Genomic DNA, 13,776 nt, shown 5'->3' on the forward strand with positions numbered 1-13,776 from the left:
CACACACACACACACACACACACACACACACACACACACACACACAGATTTATTTAATTCTATATGGATATCACTGTTACCCCCATTTTATAGATGGAAAAACCAAGGTACCGAGCGGTTAAGTAACATATAGGAATTTATCATAAAGAAATTAACCAAGATGTGCTTCAAGATTTTATGTTCAAAAATGTCCATAATGATGTTATTTATAATGTTCAACATGAATAGTAAGTAGTGGAACCAAAGCAGGAAACCACATAGTCTGGCTCTCGAGGCCGTGTGCTGTCCCTCCCCGGTGACAAGGTTGTTCTGCCTCAGTTTCCTCTGGGAAATCATTCCTTCTTCACTTACTAAAATGGCTTTATTGAGATACACCAGACATTTATTGCATATATTTAATGTGTACAATTTGATAGAGTCTGATACGTTTCCACCTGTGAAACTATCACCACAATCAAGGTAGTGGTTCATGCTTTTTTGTTTGTCCTAAGAAGTATTTACCAAACCCAAAGTCACAAAGATTTTTATCCTACGTTTTTTCTTGGAATTTTTATAGTTGTAGGTTTTATATTTAGGCCTATGATCCACTTTGAGTTAATTTTTAAATATGGTGCAAGATATGGGTCAAAGTGTATTTTTTTACAGGAAAAGAATGGCCAGAAAATTGTTGTCGTTCAAACATCATTCGTTGAAAAGATGATGCATGCACGCCTTGGCATCTTTGAAATCTGAATTGCATTGGCACTTTGTTGAAAACGAATTGACCATGCATGGGGGGCTCAGTCGGTGAAGCGTCTGCCTTCGGCTCAGGTCATGATCCTGGGGTCCTGGGATGGAGCCCCGTGTCAGGCTCCTTTCTCAGTGGGGAGCCTGCTTCTCCCTCTCCCACTGCCTGCCTGCTGCTCCCCCTGTTTGTGCTCTCTCTCTCTCAAATAAATAAATCAAATAAATAAATAAAATCTTTAAAAAAATGAATTGCATACATGTCTATTTCTGGACTTTCCATTCTGTCCTACTGATCTGTTTGGTTATTGGTTCCATTGATCCATTTTTCTGCCTTGATGACTGTAGATTTATATCAGATAGTGTAAGACTCCAAACTGTTCTTCTTTTGCAGTTGTTTTAGCTATTCTAAAACATTTCTCTCTATATATGAATTTTAGAATCAGTTCCGCATAAAAGCCTGCTAGAATCTTGGCTGGGATGGATTGAATCTACGCATCAGTTTTGGGGAGAATTGACAATATTCAGTTTTCTGATCCATGAACACAGTATATCCTTCCATTTCTTCTTCTTTTTTTTTTTTTTTAAGATTTTATTTATTTATTCGACAGAGATAGAGACAGCTAGCGAGAGAGGGAACACAAGCAGGGGGAGTGGGAGAGGAAGAAGCAGGCTCATAGCGGAAGAGCCTGATGTGGGGCTCGATCCCATAACGCCGGGATCACGCCCTGAGCAGAAGGCAGACGCTTAACCGCTGTGCCACCCAGACGCCCCCCATTTCTTCTTTTTTAAAGATTTATTTATTTATTCCAGAGAGAGAGAGAGAGTGCACGAGAGAGAGTGCACACGGGCGGGGGAGGGGCAGAGGGAGAGAGAGACAAGCAGACTCCCAACTTGGGGCTTCATCCCAGGACCCCAAGATCTTGACCTGAGCCGAAACCAAGAGTCTGATGCTCAACTGACTGAGCCGCCCAGGCACCCCTTCCATTTCTTCTTTGATTTCTCTCAGCAATGTATTTCAATTTTTCAGTGTACCAGTCTTGTGCATCTGTTGTCAGATTTATCACTAAGTGTTTCATAGTTTCCAATGCTATTATAAATGTGTTTTGGGTAATTTTGGACTTACTAGAGGTTTATCAATTTCATTGGATTTTTCTTAAGAAATCAGCTTTTAGTTTTATTCATTTCCTTTGTTGTTTTCTAGTTTTTGTCGCATTGTTTTCTGCTCTGTTCCTTTTTTTAAGGTATGCCTCTGGAGCTTAATTAATTAATTAATTAGAAAAGTAAGTTCTAGGTCCAGTGTGTGGCTTGAACTCATGACCCTGAGATCAAGAGTTACGTGCTCCATCGACTGAGCCAGCCAGGCGCCCCAGTTTCTGCTCTGTTCTTACTATTTCCTTTCTTTTGTTCATTTCAGGTTTCCCTTGCTAGCTCCCTTAGGTGGGAATTCTGATCATCGATTTGAAATCTTTCTTCTTTTCTAATACAGACATTTGCTGGTATACATTGTCCTGTAAGAACTGCTTTAGCTGCATCCTACAAATGTTGGCCTGTATTTTCATTTGCCTTCAGTTCAGAATATTTCCTGGAGAGCGGTGTGGGGGAGGGGGTCAGGAAGACATTGGAGGGTCTCCCTCCCTCCTGTCCCTGGGCTGGCTTCACGGGTTTGCCCGCTCCCCCACCCCGTGCATTGTGCTTTCTGCATCCTCAGCCGCACAGCCGGACGCCCTGGCTTTGGCTTCAATCCTGTCAGCCCAGGCTGCATCTGGAGGAAGAAGCAGTTCAGAATCCCAGGACTGCAGGGGGTGGGGGCCAGGCTGAAAGGATGGCTAGTGAGGAAATTTCAGAGGATCGCTGTGGGACACTCAGGAGTGTGCGGATACAGATGTGTAGTCATGCAGGGACCCTGAGCTTCCAGAACTAGGATGTCAGCAGACGGCATGAACATGACCTCTGGTGGCCTTCACTCTTACCAAGGGAGAGGATCTGATGGGGTCAATTGGCCATTCTGTCTGTCATTTGCCTATGTATCCTCAGATCAATTCCTTGCCCTTTCTCTGTTCTGCTCCGTGTCACAGGGACCATGGTCCTTGCCCTTCGTGTTTCTCGGACTCTCTCTTCCCTGCTGAGTTCAGCCAGTGGGGACCACTGGAAGGACATGGTAGGATAGAAGAAAGGGAGCAGTCAGGATATTTGTCTCCTTCTCTGCTTGCCTGGGGTGGCCCCTCCAAGAGGCAGTGTGTCCCCTCTGTGGTTCCAGCTCCCCCAGGCGGCCCTTGCAGCAGTGTCAGTCCTTCTACATGGCCCTGGATTCTGGACTCTGGTAACACCACCTCCTCCTCTTTTCTCTCCATCTCTTCCTAGTGTTGCTAATCTCTGGGATGCCTCCCCATCACATTGGCTTCTCAGTTCCTCCACTGCCCATCAAACCCATTCTCTGTATTAAATCTTCCCCCCCTATCCCCCCCCACACACAATTGGCGATACTCTGCATTTTCCTAACTGGTCCTGAATCGCAGATTTATCATGATAGCCCCTTTGGCTAGAGTTTTAGGACAAGAGCCCGAGAGATGGCTGGCTTCCTTCATGGCTCAGCCTCCCATCCCTGGTCCGACCAGGCATTATCAAGTTCAGGGCTGCCCTACACTGTCCAGCTTCAAGGGGACCAATCACATAGAGTCACACTAAATTGTGGTCCCTGGAGCTTTTCAGTAGGATGCCCTTCTCCAGGCAGTGGGGTTGACTTCGCTTAACGTACAGGCAAGATGCATGGCAACTTTTAGTAGAAAAGAACCACTTGGGGTCTCTCTTCTTAGGGGGAGAGGGTATGTCTTATGCACCTGTCCAGTTTTGGCCTCCCAGCAAACTTTCCCTGTTGCTTGGGAAACAAGACCCCTGCTTTGGGAGACTGTTCCTCTCCCCCTGCATGTGGTTCTGATGAGACTCAATTACCACATCCCCTCCCCCAGAGAAGTAAACAGATGACCCAGGCCTGATCAATCTGTGTGTCCAATGCTCCTGGCAACGGGGACTCATGTAGAGGATAGACATCTGATCCAGGAGAGCTATCAGAGCCCTCTCCTAGGATTGACAAGCTAGATGAAGAACGCTTTTCCTATTGGGGTTGTGCTGGCACATCTGATTCCTACCCTGCCTCGCTCTCTCCCCCATCCACCAACGCGGAGCTCTGCCTGCAAGAGGAGACATGGAGGCCAGTATATAAGGAGTCTCCGAGTTAAAACAGAAGGAAGGAGAGAGAGAGAATCCTGGTGGCATCGGGTCCCCTGCTCCCACTGATTGCTGGAAATCTCTTCAATTTTACAAATACCAGAGTGTTCCTTGCAGCTATGAAAGCCAATAAATTCCTTTTTGGCTTAAGTTGGTTTGCATAGGATTTCTGTCACAAGCCTGGTAGACATAGAGCTTTCTGGATGCCTCACCAGGAAAGTGAGATTTGGGGGTAACTTCTCCATTCCTCTCACAGAACAACGTATGTCAAGAGGAAGGAAGTAGATTAGTTGGTAGGTTTTGTTTGTCAGTTTTATTGAGAAATAATGGGCCCACACTGCTATATGGTATTCTGCATGATAGTTTGATTTATATATGTTGTGAAATGATGACCACAATAGGTTTAGCCAACACCCATCATCTCATATAGATACAATACAAAGAAAAGAAGAAGAAAGAAAAAAAATTTCTCCTTGTGATGACAGCTCTTAAGATTTACTGTTTTAGGGGCACCTGGGTGGCACAGCGGTTAAGTGCTTGCCTTCGGCTCAGGGCGTGATCCCAGCATTATGGGATCGAGCCCCACATGGGGCTCCTCCACTATGAGCCTGCTTCTTCCTCTCCCACTCCCCCTGCTTGTGTTCCCTCTCTCGCTGGCTGTCTCTCTCTGTCAAATAAATAAATAAATCTTTTAAAAAAAGAAAGATTTACTGTTTTAACAGCTTTCCTATATATCACACAGCAGTGCCGGCTACGGTCAGCGTGTTGTACATTACATCCCTACCACTTCCTTAGAACTGGAAGTTTCCATCTTTCGACTGCCTTCCTCCAATTCCCCCTCCCCCATTCTCTGACTCTGGTAACCACAAGTATGATCTCTTTTTTATTTTTGAAGACTTATTTATTTGACAGAGGGGGACAGTGAGAGAGGGAACACAAGCAAGGGGAGTGTGAGAGGGAGAAGCAGGCTTCTTGCCGAGCAGGAAGCCCCTTGCGGGGCTCGAATCCAGAATGCTGGGATCATAACCTGAGCCGAAGGCAGACGCTTAACGGCTGAGCCACCCAGGTGCCCCCCATATGAGTTCTTTATATGTTTTGGATATTAACCCCTTATCAGATATATGGTTTATCTATATTTTTCCCATTCCATTGGTTGGAATGGTTTGTGCTTTTCCTTTTGTCGATGCTTTTTAGTTTGATGTAGTCCCACTTGTTCTTTTCTTTATTTTGTTGCTTCTGTTTTAGATGTCATATCCAAAAAGTCATTATTGAGACCTGTGTCAAGGAGCTTTGTTCCTATGTTTTCTGGAAGTTTCATGATTTCAGATCTTACATTGAGCTGTTTAATCCATTTCAAGTAGTGTAAGATAGACGTCCAGTTTCATTATTTTTCAGATAAATATCCAATTATCCCAGTACCCTTTATTGAAGAGACTCTCTTTTCTCCTTTGAGTATTCTTGGCTCCCTTGTCAAATTTTAGTTGACCGTATGTACTTGGACTTATTTCCAGGCTCTCGATCCTGTTCCAGTGGTTTATTTGTTTGTTTTCATGCCAGTACAATTATGTTTTGATGACTATAGCTAGTATTTTTTAAAAAGATTTTATTTATTTATTGAGAGAGAGAGAGTGGGGGGAGGGACAGAGGGAGAAGGGTTAGAGAGACTCTCAGACAGACTCCACGCTGAGTGTGGAGCCCGAAATGGGGCTGGATCTCTTGACCCTGAGAGCATGACCTGAGCCGAAATCAAGAGTCAGACACTTAACCCACTGAGCCACCCAAGCATCCCGACTATAGCTAGTATCCCTTGAAACCGGGGAATGTTCTTTCTCAAGATTGCTTTGGCTATTTCATATAAATTTCCATATAAATTCATATAAATTTCAGGAGTGTTTTTCCTACTTCTGTAAAAAATGCCATTGGGATCTTTTTTTTTTTAAGATTTTATTTATTTGACAGAGAGAGAGTATAAGCAGGAGGAGGGGTAGAGGGAGAGGGTGAAGCAGGCTCCCTGCGATGCTGGACTCAATCCTAGGACCCGGGATCATGACCTGAGCAGAAGGCAGACTTCCAACTGACTGAGCCACCCAGGCGCCCCGCCATTGGAATCTTGATAGGGATTTCATTGAATCTATAGATGACTTTTTTTTTTTTTTAAGATTTTATTTATTTATTTGACAGAGATTGAGACAGCCAACAAGAGAGGGAACACAAGCAGGGGGAGTGGGAGAGGAAGAAGCAGGCTCATAGCGGAGGAGCCCCATGTGGGGCTCGATCCCACAATGCCAGGACCACGCCCTGAGCCGAAGGCAGACGCTTAACCGCTGTGCCACCCAGGCGCCCCTATAGATGACTTTTGGTAGTATTGACATTTTAACAGTATTAATTTTTTTTGATCCATGAACTGGGGTATCTTTCCATTTATTTGTGTCTTTTTTGGTTTCTTTCATCAATGTCTTATAGTTTTCAGAATAGAGAATTTCACCTTTTTGGTTAAATTTATTTCTAAGTATTTTATTGTTTTCAATACTATGATAAATGGGATTGATCTCCATTTCTTTTTCAGAAAATTTCCTGTTAGTGTATAGAAATGCTACTGGTTTTTGTATATTAATTTTGTATCCTGAAACTTGACTGAATTCATTGGTTAGGTCTAACAGTTTTGAGTTGAGTCTGTAGTGTTTTCTATACATAAAATTATATCATCTGCAAATAGAGGCAATTTTACCTCTTTCTTTCGTATTCTGATGTCTTTGGTTTCTTTTCCTTACCAGATTGCTTTGGCTAGGACTTCCAGTGCTATGTTGAATAGGAGTGGTAAGAGTGAGAACCCTTATCTTGTTTCTGATTTTAAATGGAAAGCTTACAACCTTTCACCACAGAGTATGATGTTAGCTGTGGCTTGTCATATATGGCCTTTATAGTGTTCCTTCTATGTCTCATTTACTAAGAGGTTTTATCATGAATGAATGTTGAATTTTTCTGTGTCTATTGAGATGATCATATGACTCTTTGATTTTATTAATGTGGTGTATCACACTCATTGATTTGTGTATGTTGAACCATGCTCACACCTGAAGGATAAGTTTCTTTTGATCATGGTGAATGATCCTTTTAATGTGCTGCTGAGTTCTGTTTGACAGTATTTTATTGAGAATTTTTGCATGTGTATTCATCAGAGATATTGGTCTTTAGTTTCCTTTTCTACAACCAGCCTTTTCTGGGATTTTGGTATTAGGATAATGCTGGCCCTGTAGAACTAATTTGGAAAGGAGTGCTCCCTTCTCCTCATATTTTTGGAAGGGTTGGAGAAGGATTAGTGCTAATTCTTCTTTAAATGTTTGGTAAAATTCACCAGTAAAGCCATCTGGTCCTAGGCTTTTCTTTGTCAGGAGATTTTTGATTACTGATTCAATATCCTTACTAGTAATTGATCTAATTAACCTAGACAGATTGTCTATCTCTTCCTGGTTCAGTCTTGGTAAGTTATATGTTTCTAAGGGTTTTTCCATTTCTTTTAGGTTGTCCAGTTTGTTGGTGTATAGTTAGTTGTCCATAAGTCAGTATGTTCTTAGCTATAAGTAATAGAAAGCCCAATTAAAATAGCTTAAATAAGAATTACCAAAGGACGATACTCTGAACAGGTAGTATTTATAAGTAGTGTGGTTGCAGGGTCACTTAATCTGTGGCTCAAAGGCATCTTAAGGAGCAGGTGTTTTTCTTCTTTCCACTCTAGAATCTTGACCTCCTAGACTGGCTCCCTTCATACTCCTAAGGTGACCATTTCCGACTAGGTTATATGCAAACAATAATCACTAAAGGCACAAATGGGAATATTCCTGTCTTATGTCCTAGAGCCTTCAGAGACTTACCTTCGGTTCTCACTGGCCAAGGTGGTGTCATATGCCCTTTCTAAAATAAATAACTAACAAGGGAATAAGACCACATGATTGACTTTGAGCAATCATAATTCACTCCCTGGAGCTGAGACCTGCTCTCCTAGACGCTCATGGCTGCTTGGAGAAGAGTGAACTAAATCAGGGATCTTTAAAAAAAAAAAAAAAGAAAGAAAGAAAGGAAGGCAGGCAGGAAGGCAGGAAGGAAGGAAGGAAGGAAGGGAAAAAGGAAGAGACTAATGGCTATTGGGTAGGGTAGTTGAAACAGCTAGCCATCCTCCAATATCCAAATCTCCTTTTCTATCAAAATAATAGCAATTGCAGCTGGGCACAGAGTACACTAGAATAAAGTACACTTCCCAGCCTCCTTTGGAGCTGAGCATAACCATGTGACTAACTTCTAGACAATGGGAAGTTAGCAGAAGTTGCACACAGCAGCCTTCAGGAAATCTTCTTTAAGACACATCTGGCATGTGCCCTTTGCTCTCCTGTCTGTTCTTTTCTCCACTTGCTGCCAGGAATGTGGATGCCACCACAATGCACCATGAGAACAAGGGCCATCGCAGAAGAGTGAGCTGCAAGGAGCGTGGGGCTCTGGGAACCTCAAGGAGCAGAGCACTATCCCAGCTCTGTACCATCATCTCCAAACTTATCTACACGATGGAGAAATGAACTTACAGCAGACATCATCCTAAGGAATACAGGCAGTCAGTCAACACCGTCTGCTACAGGACGTGATGGCCCAGGTTATCACAGCAAGTTAACAGAGAGCCTCAATCCTAACCTAGGACCCCTGATTCCCAGCTAGGGCACATTCTGCTTTCTTGAAAGCAGCATGGTGAAATGAGACGCGTTCAGGTGTTGAAACCAGAAAACCTGAGGTCCAGCCTGGCACTGTGCCTCACAAGAGATGTCATCCTGAAAACGTTAACTTCTCCAAGTCCTTCTTCTCATCTGTAAGATGGGGAGAATGGTTCCTATGCCACATGTGCTGAGCACTTGAGTGAGCCTGGCATGCTCCAAAAGCTAGCTGTGGATTTCTAACAATAACTGAAGGAAGATTAAATAGGCTGTGGACCCTGGTTCATAGGAAATATGGTAGCCAGCTTCCAACAAGATGTGGGGGACTCCGAGGCCAAGTCATTACGCACATTGCGGCTCCTACCTTGGTCTCTTGGGTCACTCATGGGGGAAGTCAGCTGCCCACATGTGAGGACACTCAGCTCTCTGGAAAGGTGGACACACAAACAACTGCGGGCCCCTGCCAAGGGCTGGCACCAACTTGCTGGCCATGTGAGAGAGCCCCCATCCCATCAGGCTTGCAGATGACCAGAGCTCTGGTTGACATCCTGATCGCAGCCTCAAGAGAGACCTGGAAGCTGCCGCACCTAGCTCAGGCCATGTCCACCTTCCTGACCCACAGAGACCCTGTGAAAGAAGAAATATCCAGTATTGTTTCAAGCTGTTATGTTTGGGCTTATTTGTTACATAACAATAGATAATCAGTGCAGTATTCACTCACTAAACATTAGTTCCCTCTTCTTTCTGGGAAGACCCTTCTCTTCTGCACCTCCTTCTCCCACCACGTGAATCTCACCTCCCAGAATGAGGGCTTAGGACGCAGGCATCTGCCCTCCCTGCATACAGAGGCTGTGGGGAAAGGCTGTGGCCGGCCTCCCTGCCCGCTAGCCCCTTTCTCCCTGCCAAACAGCGAATCCAGGTTGGTCTGGATGCCCGTCATGGCAAACCCAGGTGATGGGGACCACCTGTCTGCTCGGACCTTATGAGTGAGTGAAGAGTTCGTTGGCCAACCTCTGTCTGCCTGTATCTCCACCCCTTCGCCTGGAAGCTTCCTCCAGCAGTGCAACTGGGTAGCGAGGGCCAGAAAACTGACACTCCTTTGGGAACGGCCCTCAAGCAGGGACTCGGCTCTCTTGAAGGCGTGTGTCCTCCAGCGCTCAGTGCCAATTGCTCACAGTGGTAACCAATTAACACACCCTTTACTGGCGGCCTTCCCTCCCAGTCTCACTCCCTGCTGCTCCCCCGCTGATGTTTCTTGAAGCCCCTTTCTGAACAACACACTTGCACTCCTAGCCTTGTCTAGGGCCTGCCTCTGGGGGCGCCCAACGTTCTGGACAGAAGTGTAGGTTGACCTTCGAGGTGCGTCTGGGAATGATTCCTTCCCCTGGTGAAAGGTGCGAGGGGAGAAGGCCTCGTCCCCGTCTGTCTTTTTCTGTTTGGTGTAGATGCTGTTTGTGAGCTTGTTGCCTGGGGCTCTGGTAGCCACTTGGTGACCAGGAGGGAGACGGGGACCACATGCACAGGATGAGAGCTCAGAAGGATGGAAGCCAGGCCCCTGGAGGCATCTGGGAGCCTCTCGACCGACCGGCTGACCGGCTCGGGGTCGCCGAGCTCTGTACTTGCTGGTAAGGAGACGATGCATGTCCTTATAGATTGAGCCACCTTTATTTGGATTTTCTGCTGTTTATAGCCAAACTCAGCCATTACTGATACATCCATTACCAATACAAGCTTGTCCCAGACAACAATCCACATCCCCCGCTTGAAGCCCCCAGACGGGATGGAGAGGGGGCGGGGAGGCCACAGGCTTGAACTCCACAAGTGGCTGAGGACCTGGTGCTGAAGGCCAGGGTCCCAGAGGGGAGAGGGACGCGTAGCAGCAAGGACAGGGGGTGGGGAGGACAAGACGGCAAACCCCATTGAGCTGGCCAGGGTGAGCATTGTTATTGTTATTATTATGGAGCCTTTCAAGGCTCATGCTCGTCCTGGCCTGGCCGGGCCCCACTAATGGCCCTATAAATCCCAGCCATAAAGAGTAATGGGGGGAGACAAATGAGATAATTAGGAATAAATCTCACCGAGGTCTCTATTCCGCAGCGCCCCTGGCCAATCTTCCGAGCCATTAGCCAGCCCCTAATGAACGCCAAGCTGCCCGGTGCCGCGAGGCTCCAGGCACAGGAGGGACCTGGGATGAGGGGCACCACTGCCCCCACCGCCCCCCCGGCCGGCGACCTTGGGAGAAGCCGAGGGACGGGCCCGCAGCCTGCCTGCGTGGCTTTTCTGTCTCCAGGGCCTTGCGGACGGTTCGTCTGCACCGTCCCCTCACTACCTCCCCTCCGCCTTCCATCTCCGCTTCTCTCTCATCAGCCTGTCTCTGTCTGCATTGTGGAACCATGGAAGATCTGAGTTAGCAGGAATGGAGGGGGCCACCTGACACAACCTCCCCATCTGTCCTTCCTGCCGCCAGTCAACCCCAGGGCAGGGACCCCATCCACACCCCTCTCCCCCAGAACTTTCCTAGGAAGAGGGAGGCCCCATCGACCACCGTGGCTGGCCATGGCGCTTGGGAGCAGCTCTCACTATCAGAGCCTGCCCTCTTGCCTGGGGCTGGGAGTTCTCTCTTGATATGTCGGCTCCTTGGTCTTCCTCTGCCTGCCGGAGCCCGAGAATAAGTCTCAGTCTCCTCCCTGGCTTCGGATATTTGAAGGCCACCGTCCTTGACTTCTCGTCTCTAGCCAAGAGCCCTGAGCTGCATTTGACAATTCAAGGTTTCCAGCCAGGCCTCCCCAACCCAGGCACCTCCTCTGGACCGACACAGAGTAGTCCGACCCCATTGGGACTTCTGTTGTTTTCATCTGCCAGCCCCTCCCCCCTTTTTGGTTACAGCCCCCCTACTTCTTTGGGAAGCTTGCCCTGCTGGATTCCACATGGTTCTGGAGGGGCAGCCAAGTCACCCGCCCTTCCTGGCCACAGAGGCCTGGGCCGTCGTAGCCATCCATCCCTTGACACGGTGACTGGCCCAGGCATGAGGACCCTGGGGGCTCGAGGTGGTAAAATGAGAGATGTTGGGTAGACACAGCTCATGAACGTGCCTCCCTTTCGCACCCCCCCTCCCAGTACCCCCAGAGCCCTACCTGTCTGCATTCGGAGGGGGTGTGAGTCCACCCTATGCCGAGTCTTCACATTGTTCCCAGAGAGTCAGAATATAGAAAGGAGCATAACCATGGAGGTGGCAAGAGGCCAGGTCTGTGATGTCTGGCCCCCCTGCTGCCCCCATGTGTAACCTGAGGCTCCCTTCCTGCTCAGCGCCAGTCCTGGGAGCTGCCACACTGCCTCCCCACTGCTCCGCAATGGGGAGTGTCTGCAACAACGGTCCCGAGAGCCTCGGGGACCAGCCCTCAGTCCCTCACCGCTGGTTACCTCCCAGTGGTGGTGGTGGTGGGGGGTAGTTGGCAAAGGCTCCAGGGCATGACTGGTTGCAGGCAATCCAGCATGGAGGCGGCTAACAGGTGTCCCATCCTGGCAGCCCTGGGGCCACGGGATCAGTAGGGCCTGAGGCTCAGTTTGCCCAGCTCTGGGTACCAGCATGGGGAATGCCAATTAAATGTGCCAAAGAATGGAGAGAGGCTGCTAGAAGCCATGCAGGCAGAGGGGCCAGCTGACCACCGCTCCCCTCATTAGCCAGCCCCTAGCTTAGCTACTTGCTCGGTCCTGGGGCAAAATCTTATGAGTCTGGCACACGAGCTCACCCAATGGTCACGGGCAGTCCTGGCCAGAGGCCACTTGGCCTCACCACCTTCTCCTCCCATAAGTGTAGTAATGCCTGTCTTAGGTTAGACGACTCAGGGCATGAGGATTGCCAGTCAAGAAATCTCCCGGGGCAAAAGGGGGCTGGTGGCCTGCTCCATAGAGGAAGGAAAACCAGAGAGCCGGGCTAGTTCCCTGAGCACTGTGGCAACCATTACATTTCCAGAGTCTCATGGATGTTCCATGGTCTGCATAAGGACACTGAGGCCAAGGGAGAGAGCCTCTTCCCTGGGGCCCACAGCAGAGCCAGGCCTAGAACAGATACCTGGCTCAGACCAGCCGGGCGGCAAGCAGATTGGGGAGCCAATAGAGAACAGCTCTGGAGTGGAGGGGAAGAAGGGTCCAGAACTAGGGCTTGGTAGGGTATCTGGGCAGGACTGGGTGGGTGGATGGGTGGCCTCGAAGACAAATGCCATTGGCTTCTCAGCCCAGATGAGCAGATGAGGGCCAAGTGGGCAAGGCTGGGGGACGTGGGGGGGGGGTGGCGCGGTGGACAGAGGCTCTGCAGCACAGCCCCAGGCTGAGCAGGGTGGCCATGGCTGCAGGCTCTGAAATGGGAAGAGCCTGAGTGCCCATACGTGTACGTGCGCTGTTGTATGAGAGTGTGGTGTGTGTGACTTTGTGGAATGTATGTGAGTATGTAACTGTAAGGAGAGTCTGTGGGTGGGAGTGTGTGTGTGTGTGTGTGTGTGTGTGTGTGTGTGTGTGTGTGTGCTGGGTGTGTGTGTGGAGGGGGGTGGCTGGCTGAACCCTGCCCCTGTCCTGCCCCCACCCAGCTCAGCCTCTCAGGTTTCAGCCACTGTCCTAAAGAAAACAGCCCGGAGCCTGCAGCAGGAAATCGCTATTTGGATTGGAGAGGCGCCTCTTCCTGCCACAGCCCCCAGGAGGGGAGTGGGCCGGGGAGGGGGCCTTCCTGCCCACCTGGACCAGACCTCAAGCTGGTCATGCGTCCCTCCTCCCGGCCTCCCTAACCTAGGCCCCCAGCTTGGGGAAGACGTGAGGTGGAGCAGGGACTGCATGGAAGCCCCCCTCCCCCCATGGTCTGCCCTCCTCAGGACCGGGAGCCACAGCAGCGAGAGGAGTGGCGCTGTCGGAATCCCACCTTTAGGAATGTTCTACAGACACAGCTTGTTCATGGAAAGGGACGCGTCCGCGCAGCCTTGTCTGTCGTAGAGGAATCAAGGCAAGGGGCTAAGCAGGAGCTGGGTCACGGGGTCGCTGCCGCTGGTCCTTCCGTGAGACTCCAGGCTGGTCTTCACTGTGCTGAGGAAGATCCCCCAGACAAAGGGCCAAGTGATAAAAACAGTGCAGGACAATGTGC

The sequence above is a fragment of the Ursus americanus genome, chromosome 29 (genome assembly GCF_024610735.1).
Source record: "Ursus americanus isolate L20-20 chromosome 29, mUrsAme1.1.p, whole genome shotgun sequence".
Classification (NCBI taxonomy): Eukaryota; Metazoa; Chordata; class Mammalia; order Carnivora; family Ursidae; genus Ursus; species Ursus americanus.